This window comes from Stomoxys calcitrans, chromosome 1 (genome assembly GCF_963082655.1).
Source record: "Stomoxys calcitrans chromosome 1, idStoCalc2.1, whole genome shotgun sequence".
In the NCBI taxonomy this organism is placed as follows: domain Eukaryota; kingdom Metazoa; phylum Arthropoda; class Insecta; order Diptera; family Muscidae; genus Stomoxys; species Stomoxys calcitrans.
In genome coordinates, this window is record NC_081552.1 from 62,352,853 (window position 1) to 62,371,217 (window position 18,365).

Genomic DNA, 18,365 nt, shown 5'->3' on the forward strand with positions numbered 1-18,365 from the left:
AAAAAACAATATAGCCCAGTGTATTGACGATATAAACAATGATTTACTAAACATATATACATGGGCCAGCAGCAACCATCTTACAATCAATCCAACAAAGTCAAAATGCATTTTAATATCAAACAACAAAGTAAACAAAGAAAGTCTACCCCCAATACACATTAATAACTCGGTTATTGAATTTGTGTTGAATGCAACAAATCTCGGTGTAATCTTTAACGAACGCTTAAACTGGACTAATCACATCCAAAGAAATATTGCAAAGACATACAGCGGTCAAAAAAAGTATTCATCATTCAATGTTTTTTTTTTAATAAGTCTACAAAAGACAATTGGAATAAAAACATATTAAACTAATGATGCAGTAGTGCTTGTGTGATATATATGTACACAATTTCATTGTTTTTAAAGAAAAAAATAGTATTTATTGGAACAAAAAGGGCTATTTTACAGCTGAACACAAAAAATTAAACAAAAAAAGTATTCATCATTGCAAAAAAACAAAAAAATAAATAACATAATTTAAAAAAATTAATACTTTGTTATTCGACCACCGCGTCTTATAACTTCTTTTAAACGGTTTGACATCGATTGGACTAATTTAGCGGTTATATTTTGGTCTATATTAGTCCATTTCTCCATTATCACCTGTTGCATTTGACTCTTGCTCGAAAAATTGCGCGTTCTCAATTTGCGTTCGAGATGTTCCCAAAGATGTTCAATTGGGTTCAAGTCGGGACTTTGAGGAGGAGTTTTAATGACTTTGGGGCAGTTATACAGCATCCACATCTTGGTATTTAAAGCAGAATGTTTGGGGTCATTATCTTGATAATATTGAAAGTTATTACCAAGCCCAAGTTTTACAGCCTATCTTTTAAATTCCTCTTTAAAATGTCAATGTAATACTTATGATCCATTACTCCATTAATAATTTCAAGATTTCCCGCTCCTGAAGCCGCCATACACCCCCAAACCATTAAACCACCTCCACCATGTTTTACAGTAGCAACTGTGTTTCGTTCTTCAAGCTCTGTATTTGGTTTTCTGTACACTATGACCTTTCCATCGCTCCCAAAAAGATTAAACTTGCTCTCGTCTGCAAAAATGACTGTTTTCCAAAATGATTCGGGCTGTTTTACATACATTTTTGCGAAGTTTAGCCTTTTCACTCGGTTTATTTTATTTATAAAGGGCTTCTTACGTGCAGTTCTTCCTCTGTAACTATGCCTTTTGAGTGTATTTCGAATTGTTTGTGTAGTAACTTCCTTCCCTAAATATTCCATAGTGTTTTTACGAAGAATGGTCGCATTTGTTTCGGAGTTTTCTGAACTTGCCGCACTAGCCAACGCACATCTCCAACTGAAAGTGCTTTTGGTCGACCAGATCTTGGTTTATTGTCAACAGTTTTCGTTTCTGTCCACTTTCTGATGATGGATTGTATAGTAGATCGTGGTCTATTTAATATTTCACTGATAGTTTTTTGAGTTAAACCATTCCTGTGGTGTTTTATTATCAAAACTTTTACCTCATCAGAAACCTCGTTTTGCTTACGACCCATTTTGACAAAAACTATATTTTCAATGAAATTAAATATTTGCTGTCAAGGGCAAAGCCTCCTTTACTAAATAAAACAGAAAAGGGGGATTCCCAAATAATATTTGAATTTGATTTTGATGATAGCACATCAATGATGAATACTTTTTTTGATCTGTTTTTGGTGTTATTATATAAAATTGCATTTTTTGCGCTAATTAAATTTATTTTTTGAATTTATTTTAAAACATATTACGAAAAATAAACTATTGCATAAAACTGCATTATTTGTTTACTTTAAATTTTCTTCAATTACCCAAAATAAGTGAATTTATTATCAATTTTGCTAATGATGAATACTTTTTTTGACCGCTGTATGGCATGTTAAGAAATCTATGGGCTGTACAAAACTCAACCCCACTGAATATTCGAATGCTGCTTGCAAAGGCCTATTTGGTCCCAGTGCTCCTGTATGGATGCGAATTATTTGCCAACTGTAATAGTGCTGATAAACGATTGTTGACCGTAGCATACAATAGCATAGCTAGATATATCTTTCAAAAAAGTCGGCGGGAGAGAATATCGTCATACTCGTATAAAATTTTTAACATGAGTTTCGACAACTTACTCCAATTTAGGTGTATTACATTCCTACACAAAATAATCTACACTCTCGAACCGTCATACCTTTATACGAAATTGCAATTCGCTCGTTCCAATCGTGGAAGAAAAATTATCCAGTTACGCTACAGAAAAACTAAGTCTGAATACCAGTTTTTGATAAATACCATTCGTCTTTGGAACAACCTCCCCACAACATTACAAATAGTTAGCAACGCATCTCGCTTCAAAAAGGATTTGTCAACATATTTGCAGTAATGCGTAATCTACATAATTTTTTAATCTTAATGTTTTTATACTTTTACTTTTATATATTTATAGTTTGAAATTGTATATACTGTATTTAAAAGTCTTCATCTTATACCTAGTACTGTAATTTATAAGATATTATGTCTTGTTGTACTAGGATTTCAGATATTTAATAAATAAATAAAATAAATAAAATCTAATCGACGAAGTTCAGTATTGGAAGGTCTCCATGGAGCGCTTCTTCTCTGACCATCGCTACATTGGGCTTAGAATAGCACGGCCAGCGCCAAGTCCGATTAGCTTCCGTAATAAATTGTAAAACCAATTGGACAAAATTCGGAAGACTACTCAGAGGACTTGCCGACATAGAAGGCATGGACGACAATGTCAACAGGATTACGACTGCAGTAGTGACGTCTTTCGAAATTAATTGTCCTTTTTGAAAAAGAAAATCAGCCAAAGAAAACCCCTAGATGACCGGAGAGATTTGCAGCATTGGGAAAAAAAGTCCTCAGACTTTATAACACAGAAACACTTTCTCTCAAAAATCCAATTCACAACTGAGACGTTAATAGACGATATGGGAGTGAGAGCAAAGGCAATGGAGGACAGGCTTTTGATGAAAATGCAAGGGTGGTATTGCTACCGAAGCCCGACAGGGGGAGTTATGCGATACCAAATGCCTGTAGACCTATAAGTCTTACATTCTTTCTACTCATAACCATGGATACCATGATAGGGAGTAGGGCATCCAGCGAGCTTCTCAAATACAAACTGCATGTCTATGTCATAAAATTATCCGATGCCAAGACGTGTATATTGGCGGTTTGCATTGACATCGAGGGGGCTTTTAACAGTGTGCGCAACGACACATAGATCCAATCCTTAGACCTGTACCGGGAGGATAGGATAGAGCTTGGAGAAACCATATGCCAAGGAACAGGTAGATAGATTGGCGCACTACATTTCCTCAATAGAACGACTAAGATATATGACAAGGTCAAATACTTAAGAATGGAAAGGACACTGTGTTGAAAGTATTGGGAACTATGTAGACGCGCCGTGGGATCGAAATGGGGCCTTAATGCGAGGAAAGTACACTGGCTCTACAGGAGCATGATAAGAGCAATACTACGAATTAATTTAATATTAATAATAATAATTACCCCTCAGTAGTTGGGTGGACTGCGATGCAGAACAAGTGCAAGATTAATATAATACTAAAGGTTCAGAGAACATATTGTCTTGGCATAGGCGGAGGGATGAAAACCTCGCCCACTTGATTACTGGAGACTGTTCTACAGTTCAAAGCTAGAGGACAAAGAGGGCCTGGGGGTTCTCATTGAGAACCCAGGGACTGAAGTCTGTTCTCGACTGACAGACCATTATACCGTCCTGCTGGTGGAGATCCGGACGATAACGGAATTCGTGAGGTTGTGCGAAAATTTTTACATAAATACAACCTACCAATGTACAACCTTTCAAGCCCTCACAACTAAAGATTTCTGATGATATCCCCTCCTCCTTACCAAGGGGTCGAAACGAGTCAAATCATGGTTGGTGTTGTGTATCTCCTGTGGCTTTCATGTTTCCATTGTATAACATTTTCGATTATTAAGCTCATCTCGTAACAGAAATTAACACATCTTTACGGACCGTAAACTGGCCATCTGGACAATAAAAACCAGGACGAGGGTGATGAAATATGAGGAGGGTGATGAAGCGTCGCCTAACAGAAACCGGCACTTAGGTGGACACAATACCAGGGCGTGGTATGGAAAACAATTAGGGATTGTAAGTTGCACTGAATTCCTGACTTAGATTTTCTCCTTCGAGTTACTTTTAAGTATTTAGAGGACACAACTAGCCGATTACTGGCTTAGGTGTACGTCCATAGTGGCATGGGGTGGATTAATATCCGCACCCTCTTTTCAACCATTCCAACCCTATATTGAGGCTATATCAAAATCTGTACCGATACGGCTCATTTGCAATCCCCAAGGACCTACATCAATAAGAAGTATCTATGCGAAAATTCAAGCTGATATATGTATTCGTTCGACTGCTATCGTGATTTCCACAGATGGACGAACGGATATAGCTAAATTGACTTGGAATGTCAAAACGATTGAGAATATACTGGTATGCACTTTATGGGATCGCAGATAATTGTTTAGAGGTCTTTCAAACGGAATGACTACCTATGTATGCTCCCCCTATGGTAATGGGTATAAAAAGCCAACAAACACTTACAGGCACGTACGCGCAAACACTCACACTAAGCTATATGAAAAGTGTTGCCGCTTTTTGGAGTTTCAATTGAATTCAAGTCAAACGAAAATCCATTTTAATATTACAATACCATTTTCTTTTAAAACATGTCAAGAAGGTTTCTTTAGGGATTGTTTTCTCATTGTTCCATCGTATTTTATTGTATAAAGTCGATGTTCTAAAACGAAGTTGGTCTTTTTGTTCGAATCCACAAGCAACTGAAACCCAATTATATCGCTGATGACCCTTATTTGGCAGAGGCGTACTGGAGAGATCCTCAAGTACTTTGACGTGCCTGGCGAGTCAATCAAACACCATGACCTCCTCTTACATGACTTCTTGTAGCTAATAACGCATTTGAAGTGCTTCTCTCAAATATCTATGAGATTTGCTTTTAAAACAAATTGTCTTTTATTGGCAACACTGAAGAAGACTTTTTCAAATTGGTTTTTATGGCTGTTTGTGACTTTTTCGAATAAAACTCGCACAGCAAATGGAACGTTGTGAGAGCATTGGTGGTATTGCATGGTACCAGTCACCACTCTATGCTTGGTATTCATACTCTGCCATTCATTTATCCACCCCAAATATCTATGGTCCTATGCCAACATATCATGGTTATGGCTAATAAGTGGTAAAGCTCATGCTGTCACACCACCGCCAGCTGCACAATTAACACCACACCACCTCTGCCCAGGCCAAGTACAAAAGTGGTGGCAGACAAGTCTTTCCAAAATGATGAACTTGCCCAGGAATTAGAATACTCGTATCATAGTTTTGGATATATTTTCGTGTGTTCAAATTGTTAGAATTCATTCACACTGTCTCTACCCCTTGTTCTCTGTCCCCTATTTCTCTATTGCCTTCTCTTTTGTGTCTGTATGGCTTATCTCAATAGATTAAATTGAATGTAATTGAATTAAGAAGCACCAAAGTGCTTGTAATTAGGCACGAGATTTGTATGCTATGAATGAACAGGGACTATATAAGGATTTTGTTGTTTTCTTCTTTTAGAGTTCAGTTAAAATGAAATTTTTCAGAAACATCATAACAGGTCAAAAGGACAAATAATAACAACTATGGGGGTTATGGTGAATATGGGGACAAAGTCAAAGGATCAAAGGAGTGTCCAGCAATATTGTGTCACATAAAACGAAAAAAAAAAAATTGTTTACATTTATTTCAAATTGGGAATATAAGAAGTGAAACGAAAAATATTACGAAGTAAAAACCGAATATCAAACAATTTCATTGCAATGGAATCCATCATACGACAAAGCACAAATAACAAGTAAAAGCGTGCTAAGTTCGGCCGGGACTAGTCTTATACACCTCCAACATGGATCGCATTTGTTAAGTTCAGTGCCCGGTATCTCTTTATAAGCAAACAAAGGATAATGGATAAGAATTGCAATGCTCTTGGAGCTATATCTGATTTTGGGCCGATTCTGACGATACTTGGTTTGGAAGTTGGAGACCATAGTAAAAGTAATTGTGACAAATTTCAGCCAAATAGGATAAGATTTGGTCAAGAAGTTAAGATCCAAGATTGACATATATGGCAGCTATATCAAAACATGGACCGAAATGGCACATTTACAATCCCAACTGACTTTCACTCATAAGCAGAATTCATGCAGTTTCAAGCGCCTAGTTATATTCCTTCGAAAATTAAAGTCCTTTCGACAGACGGACGGACATGGCTAAACCGTTTTAGAACGCCAAGACGATTAAAAATAAATATACTTTGTTGGGTCTCAGATCAAAATTTCAATGTGTTACAAACGCAATGCCGAAATTAGTATATGGTGGGGGATATTCAAATGTGCTAAATTCTGCCCGGCCTGAACTTATATGCCCTCAACAAGGGTCGTAGCCAGGATTTTATTTTGGGGCCCACCTCGCATTTTTATACCCTCCACCATAAGATGGGGGGTATACTAATTTCGTCATTCTGTTTGTAACTACTCGAAATATTCGTCTACTTCATAAAGTATATATATTCTTGATCGTCGTGACATTTTATGTCGATCTAGCCATGTCCGTCCGTCCGTCCGTCTGTCTGTCGAAAGCACGCTAACTTCCGAAGGAGTAAAGCTAGCCGCTTGAAATTTTGCACAAATACTTCTTATTAGTGAAGGTCGGTTGGTATTGTAAATGGGCCATATCGGTTCATGTTTTGATATAGCTGCCATATAAACCGATCTTGGGTCTTGACTTCTTGAGCCTCTAGCGTGCGCAATTCTTATCCGATTGAAATGAAATTTTGCACGACGTGTTTTGTTATGATATCCAACAACTGCGCCTAGTATAGTTCAAATCGGTCCATAACCTGATATAGCTGCCATATAAACCGATCTTGGGTCTTGACTTCTTGAGCCTCTAGAGTGCGCAATTCTCATCTGATTGAAATGAAATTTTGCACGACGTGTTTTGTTATTATATCCAGCAACTGTGCCGAGTATGGTTGAAATTGGTTTATAACCTGATAAAGCTGTCATATAAACAGATCTGGGGATTTGACTTCTTGAGCTTTTAGAGGGCGAAATTCCTATCCGATTTGGCTGAAATTTTGCATGACGTATTTTATTTTTACTTTCAACAACTGTGTCAAATAAGGTTCAAATCGGTTCATAACCTGATATAGCTGCCATATAAACCGATCTGGGATCTTGACTTCTTGACCCCTAGAGGTCGCAATTATTATCCGATATGCCTGAAATTTTGTACGACGGATCCTCTTATGACCATCAACAAACGTGTTTATTATGGTCTGAATCGGTCTATAGCCCGATACAGATCCCATATAAATCGTTCTCTTTATTTTACTTCTTGAGCCCCAATGGGCGCAATTCTTATTCGAATTGGCTGACATTTTACACAGGTCTCCAACATATAATTTAATTGTGGTCCGAACCGGACCATATCTTGATATCGTTTTAATAGCAGAGCAACTCTTTTCTTATATCCTTTTTTGCCTAAGAAGAGATGCCGGGAAAAGAACTCTACAAATGCGATCCATGGTGGAGGGTATATAAGATTCGGCCCGGCAGAACTTAGCACGCTTTTACTTGTTTCTAAACGAAATTTGCCAAAATTCATCTGTTGCTGTGAAATCGGTAAAAATACCTCAAGAATAGTCGACACTTCGACTGTTACATTTAGAAAGTTTGAACTGAATTTTGTACTGCTTGCAAACACACTATTTATGGGTCCATCCTAATCTTTCAAAGCATTCACAATGTGGCTATCTTTGCCAATATCTTAGTTTTATCGTGATAGGTTTGGAAAATCTGTTAAGCTCATTTTAATTTGCTCTCAAACTATATTTATTATTTCAACAGGCTACTGTTTTTGTCGGTCAATTGGTTTTAAATGACTTTTATTCCCAAAATAAGTTACGCAAAAAATTTAAAAAAATAAGCAACTATAAATGTTTAATATTTCAAAAAATAAATTTTTACCAATTTTTACGACGATCCATCTATATTCTAAATTTTGCCGCTAATTTCTCCTCCGAAGCAGGGATGTGGAGTCGAGCAATTTTCCCTGAGCAAAGTTTCAGCTCAATATCTTTATTTTTGACGAGTGTAGCGTGATTTCAACAGGTAAACGAACGGACGGAAATGGCTTGATCGTCTTAGATTTTTACGACAATCATGAATATGTATACTTTATAGATTCAGAAATGGAAATTTCGATGTGCAATCGAAGTGACAAAAGGAATATACCCCCATACTTCATTAAAATTTGGTCTTTAGAAAAAAATTTATTTGAAATTTTGTCTTTAGAAAGATTTCATTGAAAATGTATTTTTAGAAAAAATTTGATTAAATCTTTGTCTTAAAATTTTGTCAGTGAAGTTTCAAATTTAGAAAAATTACTTTGAAATATCGCCTTAGGAAATAAATTCATAAAAATTTTGTATTTACAAAAAATTTCATTGAAATTGTGTCGTTAGAAACTATTTTTTTTTGAATAAATATAAATATGTTTTAAATTTAATTTATTTCTTTTTTCTATACACAAAATACATTTGGGGGAGGCTTGGGCCCGAGGTCACAACCCCCTCCCCCCCTTGCAACGTCATTGTCCTCAACCATGGGTTGCATGTGTGAAATTCTTTGCACATCTAATACAGGAAGTCAAACCCTAAAATGTGATGTGAAGCAATTATTCCAATGGACCTGCTGAACCCGCCACGCTCTGCTGCGTCCGATAATGCTATGTTGGGGAAAAGTACTTTTTATTTGGAAATTTCTGCCTAATTTCAGTTGAAAACGTATTCCAATTTTCCTGTGGATTTATATACCCACCACAGAAGGATGGGGAATATACCCCCATTTTGTCATTCCGTTTGCAACAAATCGAAATATCCATTTCCGATTATATATAAAGTATATATATTCTTGATCAGCGTAAAAATCTAAGACGATCAAGACATGTCCGTCCGTCTGTCTGTTAAAATCACGCTACACTTCAAAAATTGAGATATTGCGCCGAAATTTTGCACAGATTCTTTTTCTGTCCATAAGCAGGGTAAGTTCGAAGATGGGCAATATCGGACTATATGTTGATATAGCCCCCATATAGACCGATCTCCCGATTTAGGGTCTTAGGCCAATAAAAGCAACATTTATTATCCGATTGTGCTGAAATGTGGGACAGTTAGTTGTGTTAGGTCCTCCGACACCCTTCGCCAATTTGGCCCAGATCGGCCCAGATTTAGATATTGCTGCCATATAGACCGATCATCCGATTTAGGGTCTTAGGCCCATAAAAGCCACATTTATTATCCGATTTTGCTGAAATTTGGGACAGTAAGTAGTCTTAGGCCCCTCGACATCATTCTTCAATTAAGCCTTGATCAGATAAGATATGGATATAGCTGTCATATAGACCGATCCCGCGATTTAAGGTTTTGGGCCAACAAAAGGCGCGTTTTGTGTCCGATGTCGCCGAAGTTCGGGACAGTGAGTTGTGTTAGGCCCTTCGACGTCCTTCTTTAATTTCACTCAGCTCGGTCCAGATTTGGATATAGCTGCCATATAGACCGATCTTTCTATTTAATGTTTTAGGCCCATAAAAGGCGCATTTATTGTCCAATGTTGCCGAAATTTGGGACAAATTAGGTTAAGCCCCTCCACATATATGTGCAATTTGGTCTAGATCGATCAAGATTTGCATATTGCTGCCTTATAGATCGATATTTCGATTTAAAGTCTTGGCCCCAAAAAAGGCGCATTTATAATCCGATTTAACTGAAATTTGACACATTGACTTATATTAGGCTTTTCGACATTCATGTTGTATATGGTTAAGTTCGGTTTATTTTGAGATATAGCTACTAAAAAGACCAATATTTTGTTATACACAATTGAACAATGACTTGTACTTATTAGTATTTGGTCCAAATCGGATCATATTTCGACATTACTGCTATGGGACATAAGGTATGCAATTTCACCGGATTTTGATGAAAGGTGGTTTACATATATACTCTCAAATACGTCTTATTTAAACCCCCATAAGTAAAAGTTCTGTTTAAGGGTGAGGTGGATCCTCACAGACTTGGTTTCAAAAATAGAAGTCAATTTCGTGGTCTACTTTTTATACCCTACACCATTACTGTGGTACAGGGTATTAAATGTTAAGGAATTAGTTTATAACACCCAAAAGGAAGAGAAATAGACCCATTGATAAGTATACTGATCGACTCAGGATCACTTTCTGATTCGAACATTTGTTAAGCGATTCTCTCGAAATTTGGGAAGAAGATTTTTTTACGACTGACGACATTACTGGTGACTTTCATGGAAATCGGTTCAGATTTAGATATAACTCTCATATATATATCGCCCGATTTTCACTCCTAGAGCCCCTGCAAACACATTTATTGATCAATCTTGCCAAAATATTGCTCAATGCTTTCCTCAATGACTACCACAATATAAATAGAGTTTGGTGAAAATCGGTTCAGATTTAGACATAGCTCCAATATATATGTTCGTCCGATTTGCAGTAATATTGCAACAAAATGGTGTTTTGTTAACCGATTTTCGGCAGAAGAGATTTTCTCTTGACTCTCAATATTACTGCTGAATTTCATGCAAATCTGTTCAGATTTAGATATAGCTCTTATATATTTATATATATATATATATATATATATATATATATATATATATATATATATATATATATATATATATATATGTATGTGTACTGAGACTTTTGGGGGCACTTTTCCTATCTACCGGTACTTTTGAGAACATTTTGGCTTTTTGGGGACAGTCCTCAAAAGTTTTGTCATGTACCGTGACTTTCGGGGACACTGGACTTTCGAGGACATTTAAAAAAAAAATTAGTTTATTGGTTCGTTTGAAAGCTCTATTATTATTAATTATAAAATTATTATTTTTTTTCATATGTATACGCTATTTCCATCCTTTTTTTCCATTTTAAAATTATTTTTCTCAACCCAGGGTTGCCATCCTCGTTACTAATTATCACGGGTACAACGCCGTTGAACTACAAACATTTGATGTGGCTTTGTACTCAAGTGTCCTCATAATACCCGATACATTGCAAGGAAAAATGTCCCCGATTGTAACGGAGTACATATATATAAATATGTATTCATAAATATTAATTGCGACATGGACGACAATGTTCTACTCATTTACTTAGTGGTCGATTTTAGAGGAAACGATTATGGTTATAAAGACACAGCTAATTAAACATATTAACATTTCTATTTGTGTTTAAAATGTCAAAAAATACATTCTTGAAAGGATAGACAAATAGAACACTATAAGTGTGTTCGCGTACTTTTCAATATTGGTAGGTCACTATAGGTCAGTTCGCGTATTGTTTCAGTAATATTTACAGAAGAATGAATGCGACCTGTACCTTGATTACAAGAAAACATGGACAAACAGACAAACGCACATAGTTAAATCGAATCAGGAAGTAGTTCAAGCCAATCGGTATGCTTAATGGAATTTTTTTAGCTTTGCAAATAAAAGCACTAATTATCACGGGTACAACGCCGTTGAACTACAAACATTTCATGTGGCTTTGTACTCAAGTGTCCTCATAATACCCGATACATTGCAAGGAAAAATGTCCCCGATTGTAACGGAGTACATATATATAAATATGTATTCATAAATATTAATTGCGACATGGACGACAATGTTCTACTCATTTACTTAGTGGTCGATTTTAGAGGAAACGATTATGGTTATAAAGACACAGCTAATTGAACATATTAACATTTCTATTTGTGTTTAAAATGTCAAAAAATACATTCTTGAAAGGATAGACAAATAGAACACTATAAGTGTGTTCGCGTACTTTTCAATATTGATAGGTCACTATAGGTCAGTTCGCGTATTGTTTCAGTAATATTTGCAGAAGAATGAATGCGACCTGTACCTTGATTACAAGAAAACATGGACAAACAGACAAACGCACATAGTTAAATCGAATCAGGAAGTAGTTCAAGCCAATCGGTATGCTTAATGGTATTTTTTTAGCTTTGCAAATAAAAGCACTAAGTTATAATACTCTGTTCCACGGTTGTGGTGTGGGGCTTAAATATTTTAATATGTATACTTAAAATTGCTTTGTCATGGATATTATTTAAGAATCCCTTACTTAACTAAATTGTGTTGTGGAAAAAATTTTGGTTTTAAGGTGGGTATTAACTTCGTACACCAGGGAAATTTTTCACAAAACGTTGTTTCACTATTTGTTGAACCTCAATGAAGTCTACTCTCATTTTTGATCTCATATGAAAACACCGTCAAACATATGATCCACCACCAAAATTTACTTTGCTAAACTGTATTGTTTGTGTAGTTATATTATAAACAAGTAAAAACGTGCTAAGTTCGGCCGGGCCGAATCTTATATACCCTCCACCATGGATCGCATTTGTCGAGTTCTTTCCTGGCATCTCTTCTTAGGAAAAAAAGGATATAAGAAAAGAGTTGCTCTGCTATTAAAACGATATCAAGATATGGTCCGGTTCGGACCACAATTAAATTATATGTATGTTGGAGACCTGTGTAAAATTTCAGCCAATTCGTATAAGAATTGCGTCCATTGGGGCTCACGAAGTAAAATAGAGAGAACGATTTATATGGGATCTGTATCGGGCTATAGAACGATTCAGATCATTATAAACACGTTTGTTGATGGTCATGAGAGGATCCGTCGTACAAAATTTCTGGCATATCGGATAATAATTGCGACCTCTAGGGGTCAAGAAGTCAAGATCCCAGATCGGTTTATATGGCAGCTATATCAGGTTATGAACCGATTTGAACCTTATTTGACACAGTTGTTGAAAGTAAAAATAAAATACGTCATGCAAAATTTCAGCCAAATCGGATAGGAATTGCGCCATCTAAAAGCTCAAGAAGTCAAATCCCCAGATCAGTTTATATGACAGCTATATCAGGTTATGGACCGATTTCAACTATACTTGGCGCAGTTGTTGGATATCATAACAAAACACGTCATGCAAAAATTCATTCCAATCGGCTAGCGATTATTCAAGCGGCTAGCTTTACTCCTTCGGAAGTTAGCGTGCTTTCGACAGACAGACGGACGGACGGACGGACGGACGGACGGACAGACGGACGGACATGGCTAGATCGACATAAAATTTCACGACGATCAAGAATATATATACTTTATGGGGTCTCAGACGAATATTTCGAGTAGTTACAAACAGAATGACGAAATTAGTATACCCCCCATCTTATGGTGGAGGGTATAAAAATAAAAATGTAAGAGCTATATTTGCCAACAACAACTGTTTATTGAAACGACAATGATCGAAAAAGCGACTAAAACTCTTTTGTTATCATGTTGTCCCAAGTTGAAAAGCGCTTCGTCCACGCTTTTAGAGAAAGCTAGTTTTTCACTCAATGAAGAACTTAGTACCACAAATGAAAATGTTTTCACAGATTTTTTTCACTATTTTTTTTATATGGAGTTTCACTGTGAAAACTGAAGTTAATACGCACCTTTAGAAAAAAATTCCTACTAAAACATACCCAAATGTCGAAGCGATTTCAATTTTTTCAATTGCAAATCACTTTTTAGTAGTCTTTTCATTTTTCACTGCAATTTTTGCTTGTATTTTCACAGTTTCTTTTGGGAACTTCTCGATTTCAACCCCCTTTTTAAATATTTCTAATTTGACAAAGAAGTTTCATTGTCTTTTCTCAATATCCGAAATCCCATCAGTTTCTTTTCGTCTATAGGGGGCTATACCGAAATCTGCACCGATCTGGGTCAAATTAGGCTAGGATTTTGAGTGGCCTTATATACAGTTATGTGCAAAAAAATAGGGACAACAGATAGACGGACAAATAAAGGATTCCAAAGCGAGTAAAACGACAGCTAAATCGATTCTTTATAAAATTTTTTTAATGCACCGCCATTGCAAAAACGATTTTTGTTACGAAAATGTCAAACATGTACTGATATTTAACAAGAAAGCTCTATTGCTACAAGCAGTCCAATTTTTAGTTGTGCAAAATAATAGGAACACTTCGGGTTTTAAAACAAAAATCACAAAACTAGAAAAAAGGAAGGCAAGTTTTGAGTTACAAGTGCAGCCAAATTGTGTTCTAACAGCGTTGTTGTAACTTAACAATCTCTTGTGCTTAATAAAGGCTTGGACCATCCTGGGCATAGAGTCGGTTCAGTTCAGGCGAACCGAAACTGATATAATTAATTGCAAATGCAAATTTTGCCCATGAACACTCCATTGAGGAACAGGGGCAAACTTCTCACATATCAATAAGTGCAGTCTGATTCAAGTTTAAGCTCAATGATAAGGGACCTCCTTTTTATAGCCGAGTCCGAACGGCGTGCCGCAGTGCGACACCTCTTTTGATGAGAATTTTTTCATGGCTAAGTACCTCACAAATGTCGCCAGCATTAGGAGGGGATAACCACCGCTGAAAATTTTATGATGGTCACGCCAGGATTCGAACCCGGGCGTTCAGCGTCATAGGCGGACATGCTTACCTCTGCGCTACGGTGGCCTCCAATAATTAACTACGGAGCTAAAATGGTTAACCAAAATTCATGGGAATTGAAATGAAGTATTCCCCTTATATGAGTTTTAATGATATACCAAACATTTTCAATCGAATTTAGATTCGGAGACTTTGGGGGCCACCACAGAACAGACATTTTATTGCTTCTATACCTAGGTTGTCTATATTAAGAAGTGTGCTTAAGGCTCTTATCCGGTTGGAAAATTTATCCGACTTGCCTACAGTCTTCAGATAATCCAAGGACACAATTCTGTCAATTTTCAAAATAATTTGTAGATATAACGATATCCTATATACAATACAAGAGGTCCACTTTATTGTATAGAAACATTCCCCTAACCACGATAATTCTACCGAGATGTTTGATAGTTTAAACGGTGTACTTGGGGTTTGCAGAGGCTTGAGCCGGTCTCATTACATGATATTATCCCCTACTTAGGCTATTTAAAATAATTTTTATTTATCAACCAAAAAATATTGCGCCATCCTTTTTGTGGCGAGTTGAAAATATCATATTTGATATATCCAATATATCAACCTTTGTTGAGTAATCTATTTTGACAACATAGGCGTCATTTTTATTCATAAACTTTTAAGAAATTAGAGTTTTTCGAAGAATTTAAGTAACAACTTTTACATTTACCAAAGTTTTTTTTTTTGTTTAGACGATGTAAACAGTTTTTTGTTCTAAAAGTTCAACATTCCGCCTCATAATTTTCGGTTTCTTGACGCAAGTTTCTAATTTGAGGATCCATTTCACAGCATTTTTCACAAGAATTTGCGAAACCGTATGCAATTCTGCAACTTTATGGTTGTAATTTCTCAAGTTTAGTAACTTTTGAATATTTTTTCTTGTAACTACGTTACAGTACCTCGTTCTGCCTATATTTGCCTAGGGTCTTCTTTATGGTCTTCAGCCCATAAAAGCTGCAATTTTTGTCCGATTTCGCTGAAATTTGAAGCAATGAGTTGTACTAAGAACTTTGGCATCCGGTTTGAATATGGTGCATATCGGTCTATATTTACATATAGCTGCCATATAGACCGATCTGCCAATTTTGGGTCTAAAGCCCATAACAGGCGCATTTATTGTCTGATTTCACTGAAATTTGAAACAGTAACGTTTAGCCTTTGGATATTCTGTTTTAGTTTGGCTCAGATCGGTCAGGATTTGGGTATAGCTGTCATCTAGACCGATCTCCCGATTTACTGCTGATTTAAGGTCTTGGGCCCATAAAAGGCGCAATTATTGTCCGATTTCGCTGAAATTTGAAACAGTGAGTTGTGTTAAGTCAGTTGATATCCTTGTTTAATTTGGCTTAGATCGGTCCAGATTTGGATATAGCTGCCATATAGACCGATCTTCCGATTTAAGGTCTTGGGCCCATAAAAAGCGCATTTATTGTTCGATTTTACTGAAAATCTGGACAGTGAGTAGTCTTAGGCCATTTAGTATCTGTTTTTAATTTGGCTCAGATCGGTCTAGATTTGGATATAGCTGCCTTATAGACCGATCTCTCGATTTAAGATCCTGGACCCATAATAGGCGCATTCATAGTCCGATTTCGCTGAAATTTGAAACAACAAGTTGTGTTAGGTATCATGACATCATTGTGCAAGTTGGCATAGATCGGTCTGGATTTGGATATAGCTGCCAAATGATCGATGTTGTTGTTGTAGTAGCCACATTTGCATGTGGAGATGGGTGGCGATCCTCGTCAAGCTCTTTCAAGATGAGCAAGCTCGTTCCGGTCCAAAGGACCAATCGCCGCGGGAACACAAATAGATCGATCTCTCAGTTTGAGGTCTTGGCCCCATAAAAGGCGCATTTATTGTTCGATTTCGCTGAAATTTAGTTTAATTTAATTAATTTAAATTTAATTTTAGCCTTTTGTCATCCTTTTATCGGTCCATATTTGGATTTTGCTTCCAAAAAGACCCATTTTGTTCTAAAAATGTCCGTGTCAAATTTGGTCCAAATCGGACCATATTTCGAAATAGCTGCGATGAGTGCATGAATTATGAATTTTTCACCGGACTATTACGAAAGGTGGTTTAGTTATATACTCAAGGTGGTGGGTATCCAAAGTTCGGCCCGGCCGAACTTAATGCGTTTTCTCATTGTTTTGTGTTCTTTCTCATTGCCTAATCTTTCTTCGGACACAATGGACCTAAGTTCCCAGAGTAAAGCAGATAGCCATTGAGCTTGTTCTACAGGTGTCATTGTATAACATAAGATTAATAACCATAACAGCAGTGAACACAAACATCAATTTATAAAATGTTTATTTTGAAGTTTACATTTTTGTAAGGCGAATTCAAAAACTAATTGACATAAAATTTTATCAGCTGGGTTGATGAGACCATCTGATAAATACGCCTTGGATGATTCTAAATGTTTATTTCGATATCGACTTTCGCCTAATCGATTAGTTGACTTTGTGTAAAAAAATCGAGGTTCACTATCACTGATTAAATAGTGGAATAATCGATTTATACGTCGATTTGGTCTCATAACAATGTACCCCAATTTTTTGCCAAAATTATATCGCTAATGGGAGCTTTAACAGTTTTTGGACAAACTCAATGGCAAAACAGAATGAAGACCGAAACAGAATGAGCGCAATGAGTATTATTTTGAGTGTCGCGTTGCAAAAATGCAACGCTGCAAAAAAATTTCAAAAAATGTACTCACAAAAGTTGAAAATTTTTTTACATTGACGACTACAAACACTACTTCACGTGTGCCAGCAATAAATGATGACCATTTTCAAGCGCCAAATTTTAAAAAATTTTAACTTTACCCCGTGACTGTGGTCTAGGCGTAAATCCGTGTAGACAGAAGTAGTTCTTTTCAGCTGGAGATACAAATTGTCCGCGTGTCAAGGCAAAGCGTGCCTCCTAGAAGCTTTTCTGCGAACAGATCGATAACGTTAATGATGCCTTCAAAATGAAAAAGTTTATTTCAAAAACCTATGTCTTTCTGAAACGTTGGTAGACGACATGGAAGTGAGAGCAGAGACAACGGAGTATATTTTGAGGCTTTTGGTGAAAACCCATTTTCCACAGTATACTGACATGTAATTGTACTCACATGTAATTGAAAATGTCTGTTAAAATTTGTGAATTTACATATGATTCATAATTTTTGCTATCACACCTGCATTTTATGTCCGTATGACATAACCTAAAAATTTGATCAAAAGCTGATTTTTTTATGCGTAAAAATTGTTAAAGTTGTGGAAAAGCTGGTTAATTTATAAAATTGCGAAAACAATTTAATTTTGAGTTACTTTCATTCGACTGATATCAAAAACCGCTGATTTCTTTATATTTTTGTCAGAAAGAATAGGGGGCGCTCTAATCGAAAGAAATTACATGGGCTATTTTGAAAAGTGATTCTCGTATATTAGTTTTGTTTGTATCACACGGCATGAACAACTCTGCATGTGCTAAATTTGACATGTAAGACAAATACATGCCGTCTAAATGAGCCTTTAGCTTAACCTTATTTAGTGAACCCTGGCATTGAGGATGTCAACTTGTTCTCTTTGTAAATTAATTCTTTGTTTAGATTTTCTCCTATTTTTGTCATTTTCATTCGGC